General features: G+C 45.5%; 1 protein-coding gene and 1 long non-coding RNA gene across 5 annotated transcripts in view; one reads left to right on the forward strand and one right to left on the reverse strand.

Moving 5' to 3' along the window:
- The window catches only part of Ldlrad3 (low density lipoprotein receptor class A domain containing 3), a 236,260-nt gene that overhangs the window by 40,175 nt on the left and 173,672 nt on the right, over positions 1–22,413 (reverse strand). The window lies entirely within an intron of this gene.
- On the forward strand, positions 1,555–22,234 carry Gm39888. The gene is made up of 2 exons (XR_866576.3): positions 1,555–1,670; positions 18,072–22,234. It is a non-coding gene; the product is annotated as a predicted gene, 39888 (long non-coding RNA).

A 22,413-nucleotide genomic window follows, 5' to 3' on the forward strand; every position in this document is an offset into this window, starting at 1 on the left:
CATATTCAAACAACTCACCTACTGGGGAAAAACAAGAACAACAACAAAAGCTCCAGAAGAACCACTCTGGAGTAAAATACTTTAAAAGCATCTTAGTATCACTGAAGAGGTGACAAAAAGGAAAAGGGAAGGAAGTGTTGACTTGGGCAAACAAAGCCACTTTTCTTCCACGAGACTGAGAGTTGAGTTTAAATAAAACTTGTACTTCCATGTTGCTACTGACAAAGGAACACAAATCAAGATGCTCACTGAAAACAAAGAGTCTAAAAGGAGGATGCCTTGGTGCTCGGATATGGCAGACGTATCTCTTTGGTTGAAAAAATCCCCAGAACTAAACTGTTTCCTCCTCTGCCAGAGCACTGTAGGGAAGTTGTGTTTGCCAGAAGCACGGGGAAGATGAAGAAGAATTTATCACTGTGGGTGGCTGGATTGTAGATTATATACCTTGGGCTGGCATTTTTTGGAGGTCAAGGGAGCTCCACAAGCCTGGTTTGATAAGGTATTGATCCAACTGGCCTCCTAGGCACCTAGCAAAAGTCAACCTAGATCTCTGCAGAGGAGGCATCTTTACAAACACTTAAAATCCTTAGAAACTATTTGTCAAGAACATTGAGTTACATACTGTTAAAAATACCTACAACTCGGAGAGTCAAAGAACCATGAGCGACCAGATGAAACAGCAGACATCAGAAACATACTTGTTTCAGGTGCTGACATCGTCAGACTAAATCATGTGTATGTGGCTATGTTCTTAAGACGTGAAAGAAATGTTTGAATACATCCATTTGCATGAGAAAAACAGAAACACACACACACACACACATATATATACATATATATATATAATATGACGGTGAAGTAGACTGGAAAAAGAACCAAATAGAATGCACTGAAACGAAAACTACTATAACTAAAATGAAAAACTCAATGGAGCAGTTTAACGGTAGATTAGACATAGATGAAAAGAGAATAAACGAACTGAAAGATGTGCGGGAGGAATTCCTTGCAAAGCAGCAGAGTGAAGCACTAAAATAGAACATTCAAATGACTGTACGGAACAGGGTCACCTTAGGTGCTTATTATGATCCAGAGCCTAGGGAGCTAAGCATACCGATTGATTTGATTCTTCAAGACTAAGTACAGTCTCAGGATGTACGTGATAACAGCATGAAGGCCGTCCACACCCTGACAAACAGTGAAACTGTGAACCTCAGGGCTAAACTTCTCCTTTGGTCCAAAGTAGATTTAGTATTTCCTCAATCATTGGACATTTCTTCTCCAGAGTAGCAGGGTAGGATGTAAAATATTCTTCCCCAGATGAACATATTTCACTTTAAGCTGATAGGAGTTTAGACAGAAAAGTCATCATGTGTTCCTGTTATGTTTTAAATGTAGTATTTTCCCCACAGGCTTACGTGTCTGAGCACTTGGTCTCTAGCTGCTGGTGGTGTGTGGGAAAGCTGTGGAACTTGGAAAAGGCAAAGCCCCATAGAAAGAAAAGGGACACTGTGGGAGAGCCTTGTGGTTTCATAGTCTGCTATAGCTTCCTGTTTGCTCTCTGTTTCCTGAGTTCAAATGCACACAGCCAGCTTCCTGCTCCTGCCACACAATGCTGTCCCTGCATGCTGTCATGTCTTTCCCAAGACAATGATGGCTCTATCTTCCCAATGGTAAGCCAACATAACTCCTTTCTCCTTTAAGTTGCTTTAGTTAGGAATAGTTTATCGTCACAGAAGGAAGGAAGCTAAGACAGTTTTAAATGTTTCAAAGCATTTTTTTTTTTTTTTTAGTTTTTGAGAACCAATCAAATACCCATACTTTTGCTATGAGTTTGGGGCTATTTACCATCACTGATTCGCCTGTTTTTGCTCTCTGTTTTGTTTGGAAAAGTGTCTGCTGTTTCTCTCCACTCATGGCAGCCTGTGAAGAGTGGATCTCGAGTTTGTTGACTACTGTTGTGTGCTAGATCTCTTGACCTCTCTGTCTCCCTCACCATGGCTATCACACTATCTATATCCCCAATGATGTGCCTCAATGCTCAGTGTAGTTTCTAGGACACTAAGTACTAAAAAACTGGAAGTCATTATTATTGAACGATGTCTCCATCTCTTGAATTCCATCCCAACCTGATCAAGTCTGTTTTCTATCCTTCCAAATTTCTGGTGCTTCTTCAAAAATGGCAGCCTCCTGACAATTGTCTTAGCTTGGCTCTTTGCTTAATGTTTAACAATGCCAGTTTTTCTTAATTTCGAAAAAAAAAACCTAGAAGCAGTCATGACTAACTGATGGCCTAGAAGCAGTCATGACTAACTGATGGTCACTGCAGGAATGTCTTTCCAAGAATGCAGGACTCGGCAGATGAAGGGGAAGGTACACTGGGCTGTTTAGGCTTGCTTACAGAATGGTGTCATGTTACACAAGGTCTGCAGGTGCTTCAGCCAGGAACTGAAGGCAGAAGTCCATGGGCAAGGGAACTGAAGCTTTTGTAAGGGAACTCAACCTTTGAGGTTGAGTGGAGCCAGTCTCTCAGGAGCATAACCATTCCAGTAAGCAGGCAGCAATGCCCACCGGGGAGCTTGCTCCCTGTCTTCCTGAAGGCGAGCAGATTGAGGTGAACATGAGCAGGGAAGAAAATCTTGATGCTAAAGCCTTTTTCTGAGCCCATAGGATCAAATTAGAGGACTCTAAGCTACTGTCTGACTACCAACACTGGTCTACTTCCTCTCACCGGAAGTTACACGCAGGTGTATGTGAGCGTGGGTGTAACCATGAGTCTGAGTACGTGAATCTTCAAAGGGCCACCTCACTCTTGACTCCCCAACAAGGTTCCTTCAGAGCAGAAGGGACAAGGGACCACTTTCCATATAGAGCTGACTGATTTCTCTTGCCCCGTTCTCACAGGTAACAGCTTGTGCCCAGCTGTTTCTACTGTGTTTCCCTGTGTAGACAGGCTCCTCTTTCCTGCTACATGCAGTCTGGAACAGAGGCAAGGCCAGATCAGGAAGAGAGGGAATTGTGTTTCCTAGAAGGGAAGGTCAGTCAGGCTGACATGCCATTCCTGATGCTTAGGGTACTCTCTTAACTAAGGACGTGTGAGCATACTCTACTCTGTGTGTGTGTGTGTGATGCGTAGGGCACTGTCTTAACTAAGGACTGTGTGTGTGTGGTGTATGTGCGTCTTACAATTGGTACCCACCCCCATAAGGCATTCTTATTATCAATTTAATGACACTTTACATTTTCCGGGTGTTATCCAACCATTAATAATTGAGCAACTTTCCAAAACAATACTCAGCTACCTTCTCCGGAGAGAAAGCTATAATTAAAAATATGGCAGTCTATTCGAAGAGGCCACATTTAATTAGTCCATTTTTATTTAACGTAGGTAGCTCTTCAGAAAACAGCTTGCAAAGAAGATGCCAGAATGTTCCTAAGATTTCCTCATGAAGATTCCTAGGGTACTGGCTCCTGACAGTGGAGCCACAGGTCTCGTGAGTGTGTTGAGTGTGTGCCCTCTCCAGCTCGGGCCTGCAGGGACGTTTCCCTTCATTTCATTTACTCATGTGCCAACTGTGGAGAAACAGGTTGCCTATATCTCAGAGGTCTGTAAGCTGAGTACTGTGAGGCGATGCTTATCCAGCACTTCATAATACAGAGCCCAGCACAACATATCACACAGGAAAAAACCGGTGGCCAAGGAAACGCCTAACCTGATTTTAACACTGATAGCCCCAGCAGAGCAGGAAGGCAAGGAAGACTTCTTTATTCACCTTGGTCCTAGAATTCCCAGGACATTTTTAGTCTTGGGTATTTATTACTTTAATAGTTAAAAAAATAGTGATTTTAAAATAAACTAACCATAGAATTTTAAGAGACACCAGAAGCAAATATATTTTCTTGGAAAGTTTAGGCTGGAGGTGACCTAGGCAAGCACAGGGAATAGCTTAGCAATATGGGGCTCTGCATGGATTGGGTCATGAATTACCACATCTTCTAATGATGCACTTGGCTGCCTAGAACCTTCACTACTATGTAGCAGGCACGCATAACATCTCCAAACAATGTGCCTAGCAACTGTGAGCACCCACCTGTGTCAGGCTGCACACAGCCCTCTGCAAACAATATGCCTACCAACCACGGCCCAACCTGCTGCATCTGGCTTCGCACAAAATCTCTTTTCTGAAAAGTGGAATCTGCTTTCCTTGCCCTGAGGAGTATCAAACTTACACAGACTCCACTCAGATACATTCTCAGTTATGTCCAGGTATGGGGTAGGGGGAAAGGATGAGCTAGCCTGAAGTGGCTGTGCATTGCCATGTGCAATAAGGCAAAATTGTGTCCTCAAAGGAACTTTTAGGCAAAATCCTATATTTACCATCTTATACCTATGCATAATTGGGCAGCACAAGATTAAAAATCAGATATATTTTGGAAAGGGATATACACAATAGAAAAGTGATTAAATGATCTAATCTGTCAATCAAAACAAAGAACCACCTTAGTAAACAAATTCTTCTGTCCCTCCGATCCCATAAGAGAAAGCTGTCCCCTCCCCACACCAGAGCAGGAACTTGACTGTCTCCACTCATGCGTCTGATGGTCTCCTGCAGTGCATTCCCATCTTTTCTCTTGCTCTGCTTTAAGCAAAGTTTCTTGGCTACCCTACAATCTCTGTGACCTTTTACTCTACTCCCAAATAAAATTCCATGAACCTGGAAACACCCAGCTCAGACAGCAACCCCAAATCATTGGTACCAGAGGGCTCTTGACCTCACTAAAAAGAGCTAATGATGAACTATGAATCGGAATGAGTGTTGTCAATCTGTCCTGGAGATCAGCTCTCCAAGGCCATGTGGCATTTCAAGGGACAACACATCCAGGCTGAGTTACAGACACTTCCTTTGGCAATGCATCGTTCCCATCTCTTATGAGTTCCACTCTTCCTTTTTTTCAGTCCAGAAACCATGGCCGCACCCCTGACACTTCTCATCAATTCCACAAGCAATCCTCACTGACAACCACTTCTCACCACGTCTTTCCACCCTGCCCTGGGTACCCACTCCTGGATTCCTTTATGAGCAGTCCCCCTAGCCACTAATTCTTCCACTGTCCTATCCCAGCCCAGCAGCAAGATCACATCACAGTTCTACTGGAGTCATCTCACCTCATCCAGAACCGAAGACACAATTCCTTCTGGCCAGCAGGCTCTCACCTCCTGTCTGTCTGTCCATCTGTCTACACCTCACACTATTTCCTTTTCCCACTCTTCTTGACCCCATAGAATGCTCCCCTACCCCCACGTTTCCTCTTCTCCACATATAACAGTCTAGACAGTAAATTCATTGAAGATGGAGATTCCTATCCACCTTATTCACTGCTGTGTGTCTTCAGAGATGTCTGTCATGGAGCAGACACTCAGTGAGCATCTACCGAGTAAATGGTACCAACAAGTAAGAATTCCACGTCAAAATATCTGAGAAAGTCAATTTAAAGGAGTGAAGTGTTAATCTGGATCCTGGTTTTGGTCTCTGGTCAGTCAGCTCTGTTGTTTCAGGGCCTTGGTGAGGTGGAAGACCAGTGTGAAAAGCCTGCAGTACCACTCAGCTAAAGGCAGCCAAGAAGCAGAGAGAAACAGGATGGTGTCAGGGATAAAGACATGTCCAATGACTAATTTCCTTCACTGAGGACCCAACCTCCTAAAGCAATGGTTCTCAACCTGTGGCTGCTCTCAGATATCCTGCATAGCATATGTTTATATTGTAATGTATAACAGTAGTAAAATTATATCACCAAGTAGCAATAAAATAATTTTATGGTTGAGGGTCACCACAACATGACTGTCACTGTCTCAGGAAGGTTGAGAACCACTGTCCCAAATTATCTATTGTCTTCTAAAGGATGAGCTGGGAACGCCTGAGTGGGTTAAGGCCTGTATGATCCAATCTCTTCTTACAAATCCTGATGTAAGTTTGTGGAGGGCATTTCATGTCCACACTGGACCCACAGTGATGAACGACTTGTGGTTCCATGCTATGCAACTGTGTTCCTCTTTGCAACTGCATTTCAACCCAGATGTCAGGATTCTTTCTCAAGTGTCCTTTGCAAGCTCAAAGAACACAAGGCTGAGGCACTGTCTGAAGCCCACCCTCAGAGGCTTGGGAGAGTCACTTTATTTTGAGGACTCCTACAGTCAACAAGGACTCCGGAGGTGGGCAGTTTGATTTCCCCTTGGCATGCCTCTTAGGAGAGGCTCTGCTTCTGCAAGGTTATTCTCTCTCCTCAGCAGCCACTTGGGTTGGTGTTTGTGACTAAAGCTGATGTCACCGGTTTCAGGTGCATGTATACGTGTGCACCCCACTACCCCAAACTTATAACTGTTACTGAAAAGCAAAATGAGTGACATTTTCAGCTTTGCTTTCCTGGTGGAGACTCCATTGATCACAACTGGCATTTACTTAAACACTCGCTAGCAGAAACACACCTCCTGATTCCACCTCCTTCTGAAAATGCCAGCAAATATGCCTGAGGCAGCAGGAGGTGGGGAGGAACAGAATAAAATCATCTATTCACTCCCCCTACAATCACGTTGCTTTGCTAATATCATAACTTTAATTATTTCTCCTGTTCTTGACAGCCCACGTTGTTAGTCTAACCCTCACCCGGTATTGATTCGCCCCTGCTAAAAACACGCATCAGCCGGGCACCAAAAATTGCCTGCTCAAGTTCCTCTCTAGGCCGGCAGCATACAGCATGCATATTAAATCCGGCCAGCATTTAGGCTAGAGCAATCGCAACTTTATGATCGTGTTGGTTTTTAAAGCAAATGTTAATGAAATATGCATTACTTATAGCAAATGACACTCCCAGTGGGGCACATTTTAATTAGTGTAGTTTGTTCAAAGAAAAGCAAATTTAACTCCTCCTCATCTGTCACCAGACTTGCCCTGCAACCTGAAGGCAACGCGAGAGATGACAGGAAAGGAGACAGATGTGGCCTCCCAGGCTACCATGAGAGTGTAGGAAAAAGGAGCAGGGGAGTGACCGATTCATTTGCAGCCACAGTAGCTCGGAGCTGCTTTTTAACAGTGACACATTTGGACTAGTGACTTCCCAGACTCTGGGCCCATCTTTCAAGGTAGCAGACCCAAGGAAAGGCACGCTTGGTGGCTTTAGAGGGATGACCTAATGTCTCTTCGGTGCCTACTAACCAGTTAGAGTGCTCTGTTAGTTCCTTTGCTGTGGGCTGGGGAGATAGCTTAGGCGGTAAAGTGCTTTCTGTGCAAGCACAGGGACTGGGATTCGAACCCCAGAACCCGTGTAAAATGGCCTGGCATGGTGAGGCATGCTTCCCAGCACCAGAGAAGCAGAGAAAGGAGGACCTCCAGTCACACCGCCAAGCTAAATCAGGGAGCCGCAGCCCAGTGAGAGACTCCCCATCCCCCAAACTAGTGCCTGTGTAATGATACCTGAGATTGTTGTCCAGCATCCATATGCATACACCTGCATACACATATGCATATGCATACACATTTCTGACTGTATACACACACACACAGAGTAAGCGCCACAAACAGTAGAATGTAGCTTAAACCAACAGTAATATATTTGTTCACAGTTCTCAAAGCCAAGAGACCAAGTTCCATCTTTCTCTGCCTCTCCCTACTTCTGGTGGCCTCCAGCAAACCTTGCCTTTGTGTGCATCACTGTCCTCATGTGGCTTCAGTGTCTTTGTCTTTCCATCCACATTTTTAAAATCTGCTTATTAGTCATGTTGGAGTGAGGGCCCACCTGGGCAGACCATGACCTCACTGGGGAGGTTAATTTTCTGTCAACTTGGTCAGTCTGTGGTGCTCCTCTTAGTGAAAACTGTCAGTCCAGTTGGTGCTGTGAAGGGGTTACGTTCAACCTGAGTAATATCTGACCTGGATGAGGCAGATGATGTGGCTGGGCCTCTACTCAGTTACAGGCGTGTGAAGAAGTGACCCAGGTTCTTGCATGAAAAAGTAATCCTGCTTTTTGACTCATGACTGACTGCAGCATGAGTCCTTGAGTTTCCGGCCTGTTGGCATACATCAAAGATTTGGACCTAGTATGAGTCAATTTCATGATGTGAATGAATGAATGAATGAATGAATGAATCTCTTACTGCTGGTTCCTTGTATAACTGACTATATGCTCAACTTCATTCACTTCATCTGCAAAGACCTTTATTCACAAATAAGGTCACATGATATTTACAGATCCTAGGTGGGCACGGCTTTCAGACCAGCACAGACATGGTAAATACCAGAGTGTTGATGTTCAAAGCCTGTTGCCTAGATCGTACAGTGGTGTCTCCTGGGAGTCTGGCAGAGATGCAGCCTCTCCAACCCCCTTCTGGACTTGCTGAATCAGAACCTTCGTTTTAACAGATCCAGACAATTTATGTATGCATTACAGTTTGCGAAGCACTGGGCTGGATAATCATGTTTCCAAGAAGTGATGGTGTTTATAATGAAAGGCCTGGAGTCCAGACACTGTGAAAATCGGATGACTTGAAAGGAACAGGTCAAGGAAGAACAAATTAAGAAGACAAGTAGAGAGAGTGGGAGCATTCAGTGTAAGTCGTAGCTTACTAGTCAACTGACATGCATCGTACCAGTAGTGGAGACCTCATGTGGATTTGACAACAGAATAAAGTGGGTTCTAAACAACTGGCTTCTGGCTACAAGGAAAATCCCCTGGGACAGAGAAGAAAAATTTCATCAGCACCGTCTGGAGTCTACATGGCTTTCCCCAATCTTGTCTCATCAAAGGCACTGCAGTGCTGATGTCACTGCCGGGTGACAGTGTGGCACTCGAATGGCCAGGTCTTGCTCAAGGCTCTCCCTGTAACTCATGTTGACATGAAGAAATGTTTCATTTTCAGATCCATACGTATGAATTTTTAATGAACGGTGTCAAAGAAATCAAATATTTTCCCCTCTATTCCACTTGGCAGAATCAGATTTTGACCCTCTGCCAAACAACCATAAATCATGTTCAGCAGAGAAAGGGGCAGGACCCAGGGGCGCCGCGTGTGGATTAGCCAGTTAATTTCCTGCTGTCAGACCTTCACCTGAGCTGTTGCAGGATGCAGAGGGGAGCAGGGGAAGAGGAGATGGGAACAAAGGAGAGGAGAAGAAAGGGAGGAAGGGGGAGCGAGGAAAACACACTTTGAGGACCACAAACAGGAGGTGTCCAATGGCTGCTGGCTCAGTCAGAAGTTAGAAAGACAACAACAACAACAACAACAACAACAACAACAACAACAACAAAAACAAACCAGAGGCAATTATCATTTCTTCCCGGAAGATGGAGAAGCCAGCTCAATCACCAGAGTTCTAGGACCGTTAGGCCACCCCCTCCTTTAGTTGAGGTGATGTTGGTCATTATTGTCAACATCTTTATCAATGGGAGTGATTTAGAATTTAGGTGTGTCTCTGAGTGTGCTTCCAGACAGGAAACAGGAGGGAAGACCCACCTCAGGTGTGGGGGCACCATGGTTGGTGTCCCAGACTGAATAAAGAGGAGGAAGTGAACTGAGAACCAGCAGCCATCTCTCTTGGCTTCCTCCATTGGTCACCTCTCTCCTGCCTTCCCCCATTCCTGGTCGTGACCGTGACTGACTGGTACCAAATCAATTCCTGACTCCCTAAGTTGCTTCTGTCAGGTAATGGGTCCAAACAAAAAGAAAAGTAACAATATGTTGCATGTGTGTGTTATAAAGCTATAAACCAAGAACTTCCTGCTTCAGGAGCACTCGGCTCTTAAGTTCCGTGAAAAGCAGCAGCGTCCTAATAAATTAAACTGCAATCAACCTCAGAGGGAAGCATGGAGTGTTAAAAACAGATACCATGTCTGACCTTGCAACATGGGAAGGGTATTTTAAGCAGTAACACCCTATGTTGGCAAAGACACAATATAGAAGAGGTGAAGCAGTCTATTCAATCGCTTGTAGGGGCTGTAAACAGTTCTACTTCAGCTTAGTAATAAAAATGCAATGAGCCCTTAAGTGTGTTTGGGGCTGATATAAACTCTAGGAACAACTGACCTAAAGAAGTAATCCAAACTAGGAAAATTTAAAAAGCTTGTTATGGGGGCTAGCAAGGCAGCTCAGTGGGTAAACCACTTGCTGGGGATGTGTGCAGCACCCACATACATGCCAGGTGACTGTGGCAGACTGCATGCAGAGGTAGGCAGAAACGGCATTCCCAGAACAAGCTGGACAGCTAGATTAGCTGAATCAGAGACCTCTAGATTCAAGTCAGAGATCCTGCCTCACCATGGTGGAAAGAAACTGAGGCACCATTGTGAACCACACATTCCTGCACCCACACACAGGAAACACACACACACACACATACATACACACACACACACACACACACACACACACACATACATGAGGCACACCAAATATATATATATATATATATATATATATATATATATATATATATATATATATATATATGAAGAGAAATTGCTATGAATATGTGAATCACAGCTTATTGGCAAAACCCAAGCGCCACTAGCAGTCATGTGAATAAACGAAAATAAGATGGAGCCATCTGAAAGAACATCACATAGCCATTAAGGACGCCAAGCACGAGTTTTCAGGATGGAGATATTTACTGAAGAGGGAGAAAATAGGATGCAAAGCAATGAATATCCTAATTGGAAGGACCAAGAGACTCCATTACCTTAGCACAGAAAAAAGGTAGAAGGAAGAATGCCAATTGCTGTAATGCTTATTTCTGCAAGCGGGAAACACGGGTTTATTTCCCCCTTCTATATTCTTGAAACATCCTGTAATCAGAGTATTTACTTCCATAATGGAAGCAAGACTTATTGTGTTTCTGAAAAGCAAATCAGTTGCATAAGATTTTAAAAAGATGTCCTTTTCCACAAACAATAAAAATTGAACCCTGGCTAATTCCAGGTGAAACACATTTGTAACACTGGATTTTCTAACATTACATCCAGATCTGGGACATTGGGGAACCTAGCTGCTTCCTTACAAAGCACCTAGCTCTGTTCTAAATGCTTTGCTTAAGAAATTAAAGGAGTCAGCCCGTCAGCTTTTAACCACTCGATTCTAGGAAGAGTCTCACACAGTCACTTCTCCTGCAGAACTCCATTACTTGGAAGGAAACTGCTGTACAGTGCAGAGAACAGTGGATGAATAGTTAGGGACCAGACTGGATGCTACTCCTTGCCAGTGGTCAGCCTCAACATCAGCATCTTGTTTCCCCCGCAAGTCAGTGCACTTGAAATCTATCATCTCTAGATTGTTTTTTCCATTCAAGCAAAAATTTTTTGAAGCAGGCCATCTGTTTCTGGAAATGAGGAGCAATTTAAGGACAGATGTAAGGTGCAGGGACAGGGGAACAATTTCATCTGAGTAATGAGTTTATTGATGTGCTTGCTTTCCAAGTGGCTGACTCATTCAAGTTTAAATAAAGTGACTCTTGAGTGGGTCTAACCACGTTGCAACAGCAGGAAGAAGGGGAGGGGGAGAAGAGGAGGAGCAAGAGGAGGAGGTCACTCTTGATGGACAGTTGCCCTAAGGCCTATGTGTTCATGTAAGGCATCTCCACAATTTTAATCTTTTCTGAAAGCTGAGCTGAGAAGCTCCAAGATGGATAGTTGCTGATATTCATAGACTCAGTCACACTGTCAGTTCTTAAGTAACCCAAAGTCTCACTAGGGGAAGTGGCAGAAGCAATGTCTTTACCCAGTCCTATCACTGATGTCTCTCTTCTCCCAGAAGCTCTTGGTGTCTATTTCTGTAAGCCAGTGAAGCAAGACCAGGGCAAGGGCACGGAGGTGAGCAGCCACTGCTGACCCAACAAACAGAAATTTCTGTGGTGTGGAGTCCACATGTCTTGTCCAGTACTCCAAGCCTTCCCCTCTTAGCTGTCGGTCATCTTAATATACTGCACTTATACTGCAAACACCATCCCTTGCCAACCCAGCCACCAAGTATCAAGCATTTCTGAACAAATGCTGTGGATTCAGTTCTCTCCTTCTCCCTTATTCGGATCCTGGGGATTGAGCTGAAGTTGGCAGGCTGCAGAGCAAGCGCTTTTGCTTGCTGAACTAGCTCCTCTTATCTATCTTTCATTTTCTTTTCTAAAGGAAAAAAAAAACCCTACTTGAAGCCCAATCCCCATCGCTGTACACACACCACTCTTTAGGAAGCCACCATCAGTGCATGAGGAAGTGGTCAAGTGGGCACGTCAGTACATGGATAGGAAAGGAAGAAACTGGACGGAAATGAGACTTAAAAGGTGCCCACCTACAACTTGGTATCTCGGATCCGCATCTCCCCAAACCCACTTATCCACACTGTGTATGTTACTTACCCTGCCACACATCATAGGTAGGGAAGTCAGGGCAAGCACTTTGATATGGATCCCAGAAACGAATCCCCACCCCGCAGGGATATGAGCTGCTCTTGTGCTGGCGATCAGGAGGCTGGGTCAGCTGAGCAGTCGGAATGACAAAGAAGGGGGGGATGTTTAATTGAGGGAAGGGAATAGATTATTTTCATGCTCCATCTCCATCCACGCAATCCATCTACCAATTACAAGCAAGTTCTTATCCAGACATTAAAGCAGGCAACTGCCCGTGCTGGCATCCAACCAAAACTGCTTATCTTGAGGCTTCCATCATCCCAGACCCCTTTCCTGATCCCAGATCACTGGCTTCCTGCCTAATGCAGCTGCACTGCTTTTTCTGCCCCTGGATTTAGCTCCTGGAATTTTCCCCTGATACCAAACACCCTTGCAGACAGACACACAAAGCCAGGCAGTGAGCTGGTCTTTGTTTCATCTGTCTGAGGAGGAAGAAGCTGTTTGGCCTCTCAAGTCTGTCTATATCTGTCCTGCTAAATATCACAACCGCTGAGGCTGGTGGATAGGATCCAGTTCTAAGGACAAGGCTGTCTCAGAATTTGAAATATTCCAGGAAGGAAGACTTGTGAGAAGGGGCTGGGGAACTGCTGCAAAACTCACCAATGCATTCTTAACACCGAGACTCCATGCCAACCTGAATTTCCATTGCAAATCAAGCATTCACCGGGCCCCACCATTAGTTAAGCTCAGCGCCCTGGCTAATTAAGTCAGTCTCCGGTGGGGAAGGATAGATTTAAGGGCCATCATCAGCTCCTGTCTGAGATGCTCACAGCTGAGACTTCATTCTTCATGCAATGCGGAGCAAATCAAAGCTAATGCCAGAGCATGGCCACAGCTGACTGGGCCTCTCTCAGTGATGTGCACCCAAGCCCCAAGATGTCACCGGCTCACATGTCATTTGTCTGCATTAACATTCTGTCTGGGTTCTTGCTTCACACTCAACAAGTCTACTGCAAGCTGTAAATAAGGAGACGAAGGACAGGGACATATGCCAAGAAAGCTCACACATGGCTCACAGGGCGACAAAACCCATATTAATAATGTGATCTGAAGAGACTCGAGGAACGCTGGGGCTGCTGTCACTTCTCCTTAGATGAAGAATCCCACCAGTGGGGGTGATTGATATTCTAATTCTTCAAACTGCATCTTTCTAAAAATGTAGATTAAACTTTCCCAAATAGCTTGGATGCTCTCTCAACTCTCCTCCAGCGTCCTGTCCCTCCCCATGGGGATTAAAAATATCATGCCAGGATTTATATTTGGTTCAAATTTGCTTAGCACACCAAGGCTAAATACAGCTTATGCACCACTCATGCTTCCAAAATCACTTACTTGGAAACGTATGAAACAGTAATGGAATGATTTATAGTTTTCTCTTAGCTCTTTCATTGCTGATTTACGGAGATCTCTCCAGGGGTGATTATTTTTGGATATTTCAAAATCTGTAGACTGCCGAACTCTTGATAGATGTTAATGTATTTCCAGAGAGCCTATGTTAACTGACACGTTTCATTCATTTAAACATTTAATGAGCACCTATGATGCATTACATATAGTGGGTTATACAAAGCTGGTTGGAGTATAGGCTTGTGTCCTCGGATAACCTACACTTGCCCCTGTTACTCTACTTAGGGGCTGCATTGCCACAGTGACTATACTTACTGGCAAAACAAAATTTCCCCGGTGTGAAGCCCTGGATGGACACATCTTCTATGGTATCCACCTTACCTCTTCAACTAGAGGAGCTGGTTAAGTCCTGGCATGAAAATGGAGTTGTTCCTTGGAACTGTCAAACTGCATCCATCCGTCCATCCATCCATCCATCCATCCATCTATCCACCCACTAATATATTTATGTATCATCATTTGTCATCCATCTATTCATCCATCCATCATCTGTCATCTATCCATCCATAAATCCATCATCTGCCATCCATCAATCCGTCCATTCAACTAGCCTTTGCTTCACAGGAATCTTGGGAGAGCACACCCAGTATATCATACTCCAACAGCTCTTGGAAAATGCCAAATAGTTTCCTTCTCTCTCCTAGTAGAGGAAGAAATCAGAGATGGATGGGCATTCTAGAGATCCAGGATCTGGCTTCCAGCTTAGGTTCCCAGTACATAATTGCATGGCATTCAAAGGTCACTAATGCACTTTCAACTCTAATCCTCCCAACCAACACAGGAAGTAAGCTATGGCTACAAAGGCAATCACTGTTACTGTATTCAGAGTCCCTGTCCCCACTCTCTGTAGATGTGTTCACCTTTGTGAGGGTGCGTCAGGTGTCTTTCTCTATTGCTGCCCACCTTATTAATTTCCGAGGCATGGTCTCACTATTTTGGCAAGGCTGGCTAGTACCAGGTTCAGGGGATGCCCCTATCTCCGCTCCCCCTGCGCTGGAGTGCAGAAGCCATGCCTGGTGTCTTTCCCATGGTGGCTGGGGGTCCAAAATCAGGTCCTCGTGCTTGCACAACAAGCGCTTTGCCTTCTGAGCCATCTCCCAGGCCCATCAAAGACGCTTTCCTCTGCCAGGCAAGTTCCTAGCTTGAACAAGGAGCTAATAAAAACATTTAGAAGGAAAAAAATGACCTCTGAGAAAGAATTACTTTTTTTTGTTGCTGCTGCAGCAAGGCTAACATGGACTAAGGGGAGAGAGCAAGCACTGCTGCGTGGAATAATTAAATCTTTCAGGGAGGGCCTGGCTCAACTGCCATGCTAAATGGGAAGCTGGAGTCTCTTGGGCCTTATCTACACTGGCTGGGAGATCACACTGGCTTTCTGGGAGCTTCGATCTTCTGGTTACAGTGGCAAAGGCCCTCAAGGCTGGCCTGTGTGGATCGCAGAAAAGTCCAAGAACAAACAGTTGGTGGCTTGCAGTACTGCCCACAAATGGCCTGCTGGAATTCCAACATCTCCACGTTCCTGGAATGCCCATGCAAGCACAGGCTCAGTTTTATTCCGTGTTTCGGGCTCAATGCAGGGGCGGGGGTAGGGGGGAGGGACTGCTTTCATTGCTGTCAGAGCACTGCTTATCTGCCTCACGCACAGCCAGTGGGGATTTAGAAATTTTCTGCTACTGTCTTATCAGCTCTGGGTAATGAACAGGGTCTGGGATGGAGCCTTTTGGGGGGTGGGGCACTGTTGAGAAGATGCAGAAGCCAGCATTGGGCATCTGTGGGCAGACTCAGGCTTGGGACAGAGGGATGAGACAGGATCACGTCTGCCTGCTGTCCTGTGGATGGACTGTCTTTTCCTTGGGACTGTCACCACACTACCCACACCATCTCTAACTCCACGCCGCCTCATCCTCCTCATTTCTAGTCTAAGCGAGGCTTCTACCTTTCCTTTAACTTTTTCATTTCAAGAAAACCACAGCAAGAAAGACTTTCTTCCAGTCATGCATTCCAAAGCACTCCCACCGAGCAGGCATCTGCAGCAGCCTTGCTGAATGACAGGGAAAACATCCATGTTCAGAACAAAAGCTATGCCCTCGTGACCTTACAGGCTGGGGCTTACATCACAGGCTAATAATAGACTACAGTGTTTGTAAGTAGACACTTAAGTGACAAAACCAAGCAATCCCCTGCATCCATGTTAAAAACCCGAGTGTGATGGCAGCATGTCACCCAGTGTTAGAGACAGGGACTTGCTGCCTAGCCAGCCAGCTTAGCCTACACAGTGAGGTCCAGGACAATGAGAGACTTGTCTCAAAAACCAAGATATCTGGCTCCTGAGGCACACACACACACACACACACACACACACACACACCATCACAACCAAAGTATCCCAGAATTATGACACATGCCTCCAACATGAAGAGTGAGTAGGGGCAAGGCAGGAAATCGGTTGCAGTTTTAACAGAGACAGAAATGAGGGGCAGTTCCATTAAAAAAGCTGTACCAAAAAGACCTGGACACAGACTCCTGGATATTTGGAACATAGATGTTCCACCTGGAAGGAACAACCCAACCAAACAGGAGAATGACCTTGGAGCAGTAACACTAGTCTCACTGAGCTGTTCCTTGGAGAATACCATAGTGTTTGGAATATCAGGTCTCTGTCAAACATAAGATGGGAAACTCCCGTGGTGTCTCATGGCCAGCTGAAAATGAACAGATACGAGTAATCGAAAGACACCAGTACTCTGTGTGTCGAGCACATTACCCTTTCTGCAGTTATTCGTTCTCCTCATCCAGTAGATGCAGGACATAGGCTATGCCAAGATCTCAGGGAGATTAACCAAAAGGTAACTGCACTCAACAGCTGCATATCCTCCTGTGTACAGTCTGTATGCATCATCTCGAGAGCACCTACAATACCTAGTACAGTGCTCTGAAGTTAGACTGCGCTGTTTACAGAATTACAACAAGCAAACACATAGCCAAGCACTTATTTGGTTTTTCTTTCTTTCTTTCTTTCTTTCTTTCGTTCGTTCGTTCGTTCGTTCGTTCGTTCGTTCGTTCGTTCTGTCTGTCTGTCTGTCTGTCTGTCTGTCTGTCTTTCTTTCTTTCTTTCTTTCTTTCTTTCTTTCTTTCTTTCTTTCTTTCTTTCTTTCTTTCTTTTCTTCCATGTTTTCAATTGGCATAGGTGAAGAAGATGAAGGGTAATTGGCTGTGATTTAAAAAAAATCACTACTTCTGGGTTGGGGTCAGAATGGCTTGAAAACTTCGGAATCACAGGAGATCTTCTCCTGCCCCCTCTCTCCAGACCGGCCCTCCCTACTTCCCCCTCCTCCTAGCCTGCCCCCTCCCTTGCTGCACACTGCAGGACCTTTCACTCCAGCACGTGGAACACACAGCCAAAAGAAATCAGGCTCCCCATCACCTAGACAACTCCCAGAGCGGAGAACCCACCAGACAGCACCCAGGTCAGAAGGGAGGGCATGAGCACTTTCCCTTCAGAGGGCAGCAGATCTCTGTGTCCTGCCCAGGAGGTATGCAGTGCTTACAATGGTTCTCAGGATGCTGCCTTTAGGACTGGTAGGCTCACAGTGCTGGACATGAAAGGGTCAGGAGACTCTAGTACATGGCTCTCTTCGTAGCCCTGCCTCTCTCTCACCTGCTCCTAGGTAGTAAGTACCCTGAGAAAGAGTTCCCTGGCCTCAACAACTGTCATCTGCTCTCCTGGTCAAAAGCCCATGGCTCATCTAAGACTTGAAAACCTAACAACTAAATAAAAAGAAACACTAAAAAATCAGCAGGAGTGCAATGTTCACAGCGGCATTGTGGGAAACTCCTCAGTTGGTCTCCTTTCTTATTTCTCCTGACAAGACAGTTTGTCCCACAGCCCACAGGAGTCCGGCTTTATGTGGACAAACCATTCCTCAATCTGTAATATACAAAGCCCTAAACAGGGAAGTATTATTAATGTTTCCATTTAAAGGCATAGAGGGGAGCAGAGGGCAGGCAAGGGTCCTATAAGATGACTTTGGGGGTGCAGGGAGCCAAGCGTCCAGACTCCATCAGCCCCTTGCAGGTTACCAGGAGGCTTTTGAAAGGGGTCCTGTCGTTCTGCAGAAGACCAACAGACTGCCCTTAATAGAATTTTTCAAATTGCCTAAAATTGCTGCTACTATTCTCAGCTCAAAATCACAGGCCTCGCTCTTTCCCACCCTCCCCCCACAGTGACTCCGCGCCCCTGAGAAGAACTGTGCTAACAACAACATCAACAGAGCCCAGTATTACTGGGGAAGAAGACATTTGCCACAGTTCAGCTGGCTCCAAGGAGGCTGTGAGTGACACATATTCTCCTCAGTGCCTTCAGAGGCGACTTGGTTTTGTTTTTTAGAAGAAGGCAGTCAAGAAGAAAGAAAAAAATGGAATGATTTATGTAGCATTCTGAAAATGTTACCCATCAAATCCTGGAAATCTCTGAAACGTTTATGGTGCTGAAGATGATGAATGTTGACCTTCCTCTTCTGTCATCTTCCTCTGGCTGTGATAAGACATAATCGTTTCCAAACCATGCCACATCAGAGAGTAACCCAGGACCGGCTTTCCTAGCCTTATCCACATCCAACCTCAGGAGAGACTGTGAGCAAACAAATCTCAGATTACACACACTAACAGGTGGGTCTGCCAAAGATGCTGCTGACTTCTGGGACCCAATTTCTTTCAGTCCAGGGCCATCATGACAAGTGACTCTTGGAGAACATTCTGCCACGACACCTGCCTGGTGCAACACAGGGTCTTGCAGGGCAGAGCTGGCCATATGAACAAAGGCGGGCTTTCAGAGGGAGGTGGCACTGTCTATACAAACTGCTTTTAAAGTGGGATACAGTCCCTCTGTAGGGAAAGCTAGCTTTCCCCATGCAACCTTGAAGTTTTAACCACTGCAGTACCCTCCCTCTGGCCCTTGGTCCTCCATTGAAGCAAAGCATTTGAGACCCTGGCTGCACTTGAGGCTCACAAAGCTCCATTTTAAACCAGGAAGGGCACACCCGGGCATGGCTGCTGTAACGCACAGCCAGAGAATGGCTAAGGGAATGGAGAGGTTGGAAACTCCATCTGGGAACACTCAGCTCAAAGCTGTTTGCCCCATTGGCCTCTGTAGAATCTGCCCTGGTAACTAAGGCAGGCCAGCCTTTGAAAGTCAGGGGAAAGACAGCCCCGGACTCTTGAGGACCCAGAGTAAACTCACAAGGTCTGTGAGCCAGGCACCCAGTGAACTAGAGTTCTCTGCCATCTCCTGAGGTGACAGGAATCTGTACTGGGAGCTATGCTAAGGCCTTTTGAGTTTTAATTGTCTTATAATTCTTAGCATCAACCTGCAAGGAAGGTATTAATGGGTGCTTTTGTAGAGGGAGAAACTGAGGCTCAGAAATAGGAAACAATTCACCCAAGGTCACACAGCTAGGAGGAGATGTAAGTCCGACCTGTTCTGAAGCTGGAGCCAGCCTGGAGAGGAACCAGGCAGCAATTACGGAAGTACCAAGTACAAGCGTAAGTCAAAATAATTGCTGCTGAAGCAGGCTGTCTCAGAAAAAAATCTTTAGTGACAATTCCTTAAACAGAAGAGGAAGAAAAATAATTTAGAATTCTTGATGACATTTTGGGGCAGAGCTTCAAAGTTCCCCAAATAAGTAGTGAATGCCATCAAAAGGACACCGTGGAGTGGCTGAATCACAGGCGCAGGGTGCCAAGAATGAGCAGAGAGAAGAAGACATTTGACACTATGCTCTTTGGATTGTTAACAACATCTGAAAATCTCTCTAAATCAGCACATTTCCTAGACAGCTGCAATCCACTCTGGGAAGCCTGTCAGCCACCGATTAATTCCCGATCAATGAGAAACCACATGACAGCAAATAAACCAGGCCACGCCTGGGAGGTTTGTGGGCCTGGGGTCAAATCAAAGGCTTACCCTTTCTGAGTAGAGTTCAAAACCAAACTCTGAGCTAACGAAACCATTTTCATTATAAAGAACCCAGCCTCAGGTGTTTTATTATAGCATCAGAGAATGGACAAATACAAGGACCAAATTAAAAAAGAGAGAAAGAAGTTGATGAGATGAGCCTGAAGATAGGAATGTGCCCCTGAAGCGGGACTTGTAGTAAAAAGCCAGCTGGCAGCTGTGATTGCTGCTGCTCCAACATAACAGAGAAAATGAACCAAGAGGGACTAAATGCTGACTTGGGGCAGGTTCTCTAAGTAAGTTACATAGCTGCCTGCACTCTGTGGCATGGCTTTGCACCGTAGAGAAAAAGCCACATGGGAATAGGGGGAAATGACTCCAGTTCATTTATAGTCACAAAACACAAGTTTGTTTTAGACATGTCTGGATCTCTGTTATGATTTCTAAGAGTGGGACAATGTCTTCTAAATTCATGTGGCCATGAGCCAATTAAATATTTACTGATGCAAGGGAGGTGTTCTGGAGAAGTCAGTTGGGTGAAAGACAGTAGCAGGGCCTAAGAACATACACACAATATAGCCAAATGAATGTAACACACACACACACACACACACACACACACACACACTCCCAGGCTGTGGCCTGTTGGGTCTAGCTGCCTCTTGATCACCAATGGTGGATCACCAAGTAGATCCAAGCAGTGTTTAAAGATCCAGGAGGGGCTGGGGAGAAGGCTCAGTTGGGAAAGTGCTTGTTGGACAAGCATGAGGACCTGTGTTTGGCTCCCCAGCATCTGTGTAAAAAGCGGGTGTGAAAGCCTATGCCAGAATCCTAGCCCTGGGGAGGCAGAGCTAGGAGCTCTTTGGGGCTTTACTGGCTCTGAATCAATGAGCTCCAGGTTCAGTAAAGACCTTGTCTCAAAAAAGAAAGTGGAGGGACTGGGGCTATGCTCAGTGGTTGAGAACACTTAGTGCTTTGCTGAGGACCAAAGTTTGGTTCCTAGCAGCCACACGGAGCAGCTCACAACTGCTTCTAACTCTAGCTTAGGGGATTCAACATACTATTCCAGCTTTGGTGAATACCTGCCCTTACATGTACCTACCCACATACAAACACATACACTCTAAAATATAATAAATGTTAAACAAGTAAGGTGAACAACTGAAGAAGGCATCCAGTGTTAACCTTTGGCTTCCACTGCATGTACATGTATATGTGAACATACACACAATATAGCCAAATGAATGTAACACACACACACACACACACACACACACACACACACACACACACGATTCAGAAGGAGCTCCCCAGGCTGTGGGAGAGGCCATTTGCATGCCTGGCTGACCTCTGGCTGGTCTGTTGTGACATTATTTATCCTGTAAGGGAAACATTAACAAGCAAAGTACGCTAGAGAGACCCCAAGGTGGGAAGGAAAATCGTTACCCACCACTGGAGAAAACAAATTTATAAATAGCTGTTCTACTCCCCTCCCTTTAGATCAGGGAGGGCAGGGGGCAAAAACCGGAAAGCAGAGCTTTGGGGATGAGTCACTGGGCTCTACAGAGGGATGTTCCACTTGGCCATTCCAAAAGTGGATTGCTAATTAGATCAAGCACCCAGTAACAGGGTCTATATGCACTACGACATTACATAACCCCAGGCAATCAGACAAGTCTTGGTGTCCTACAGAACTGAGGGGCGTGCTTAAATCTGAGGTAGGTCCACCAGCAGAGGTCAGGGTGAGGGGAGTTGCCCACAATGCTCAATGGAAGGCCCTGTCCCATTTCTATTAGCTGCAGGCGCAGGCTGGCAGATGGAAACGCACAGAATTTACCCGTTTCACTTCACAACAACGTACATCTCTCTTGGACAGTGCGCTTCCTAACGGTGCATTTACCCACTCTGGGTGGGTAAATTCAACTAATATTGACTGTGTGCCAACTCCATGCCAGGAGGCCCTGTGCTCAGACGTGCAGGTCAGCACTGATAACACACTGTGCTCGTGGAACACATAGTCTACTACGCTGGTAGCTCTTGAGTTCTGGGAAAAAACAAAAAACAAAAAACAAAAACAAATCACTGAGCACTGCTTTTCCCTTGCTAGGGATCCTGAGGGTCAGAGAAGGGAACCAGTTTGCCGCAGACATAGGATATATGGTACAGTCAGGACTCAACTTGATTGAGCAGGATCCCAGCATCTTTATACATAAGCCCAATCACTCTCCTCATGATAAAAAGTCTGTGTGACTGTATCCTCGGTTGAAGCTCCTTCCACTCTTTGCTACACATCCCAAAGCATGCAACCTATAGTCGAGTTGTAAACCTATGATGTTACAGCAAGAGAGTACGGAACTAGCAACAGGCAAACGGTACATGGGTAAACTGTGAGGTGCCATGCTGTCGAGAGTCCTTTCCCAGCAGGGCCAATGAGTCCACTTAACCCTATCACCTGTGACATTTGATGCCACCATGCAAGGTTGTCACCCGCAGCTCCACATGCAGGGTTTTATTGCTGGCCACCCTGGCACTCTGTCCAATGCATGCCAACTTTCCAGATCTCCAAAGGAAAGCAGGTATTCAGCACAAACCGCATTACTTATATAAACAAAA

The sequence above is a fragment of the Mus musculus genome, chromosome 2, assembly GCF_000001635.26.
Source record: "Mus musculus strain C57BL/6J chromosome 2, GRCm38.p6 C57BL/6J".
NCBI classification, from domain to species: domain Eukaryota; kingdom Metazoa; phylum Chordata; class Mammalia; order Rodentia; family Muridae; genus Mus; species Mus musculus.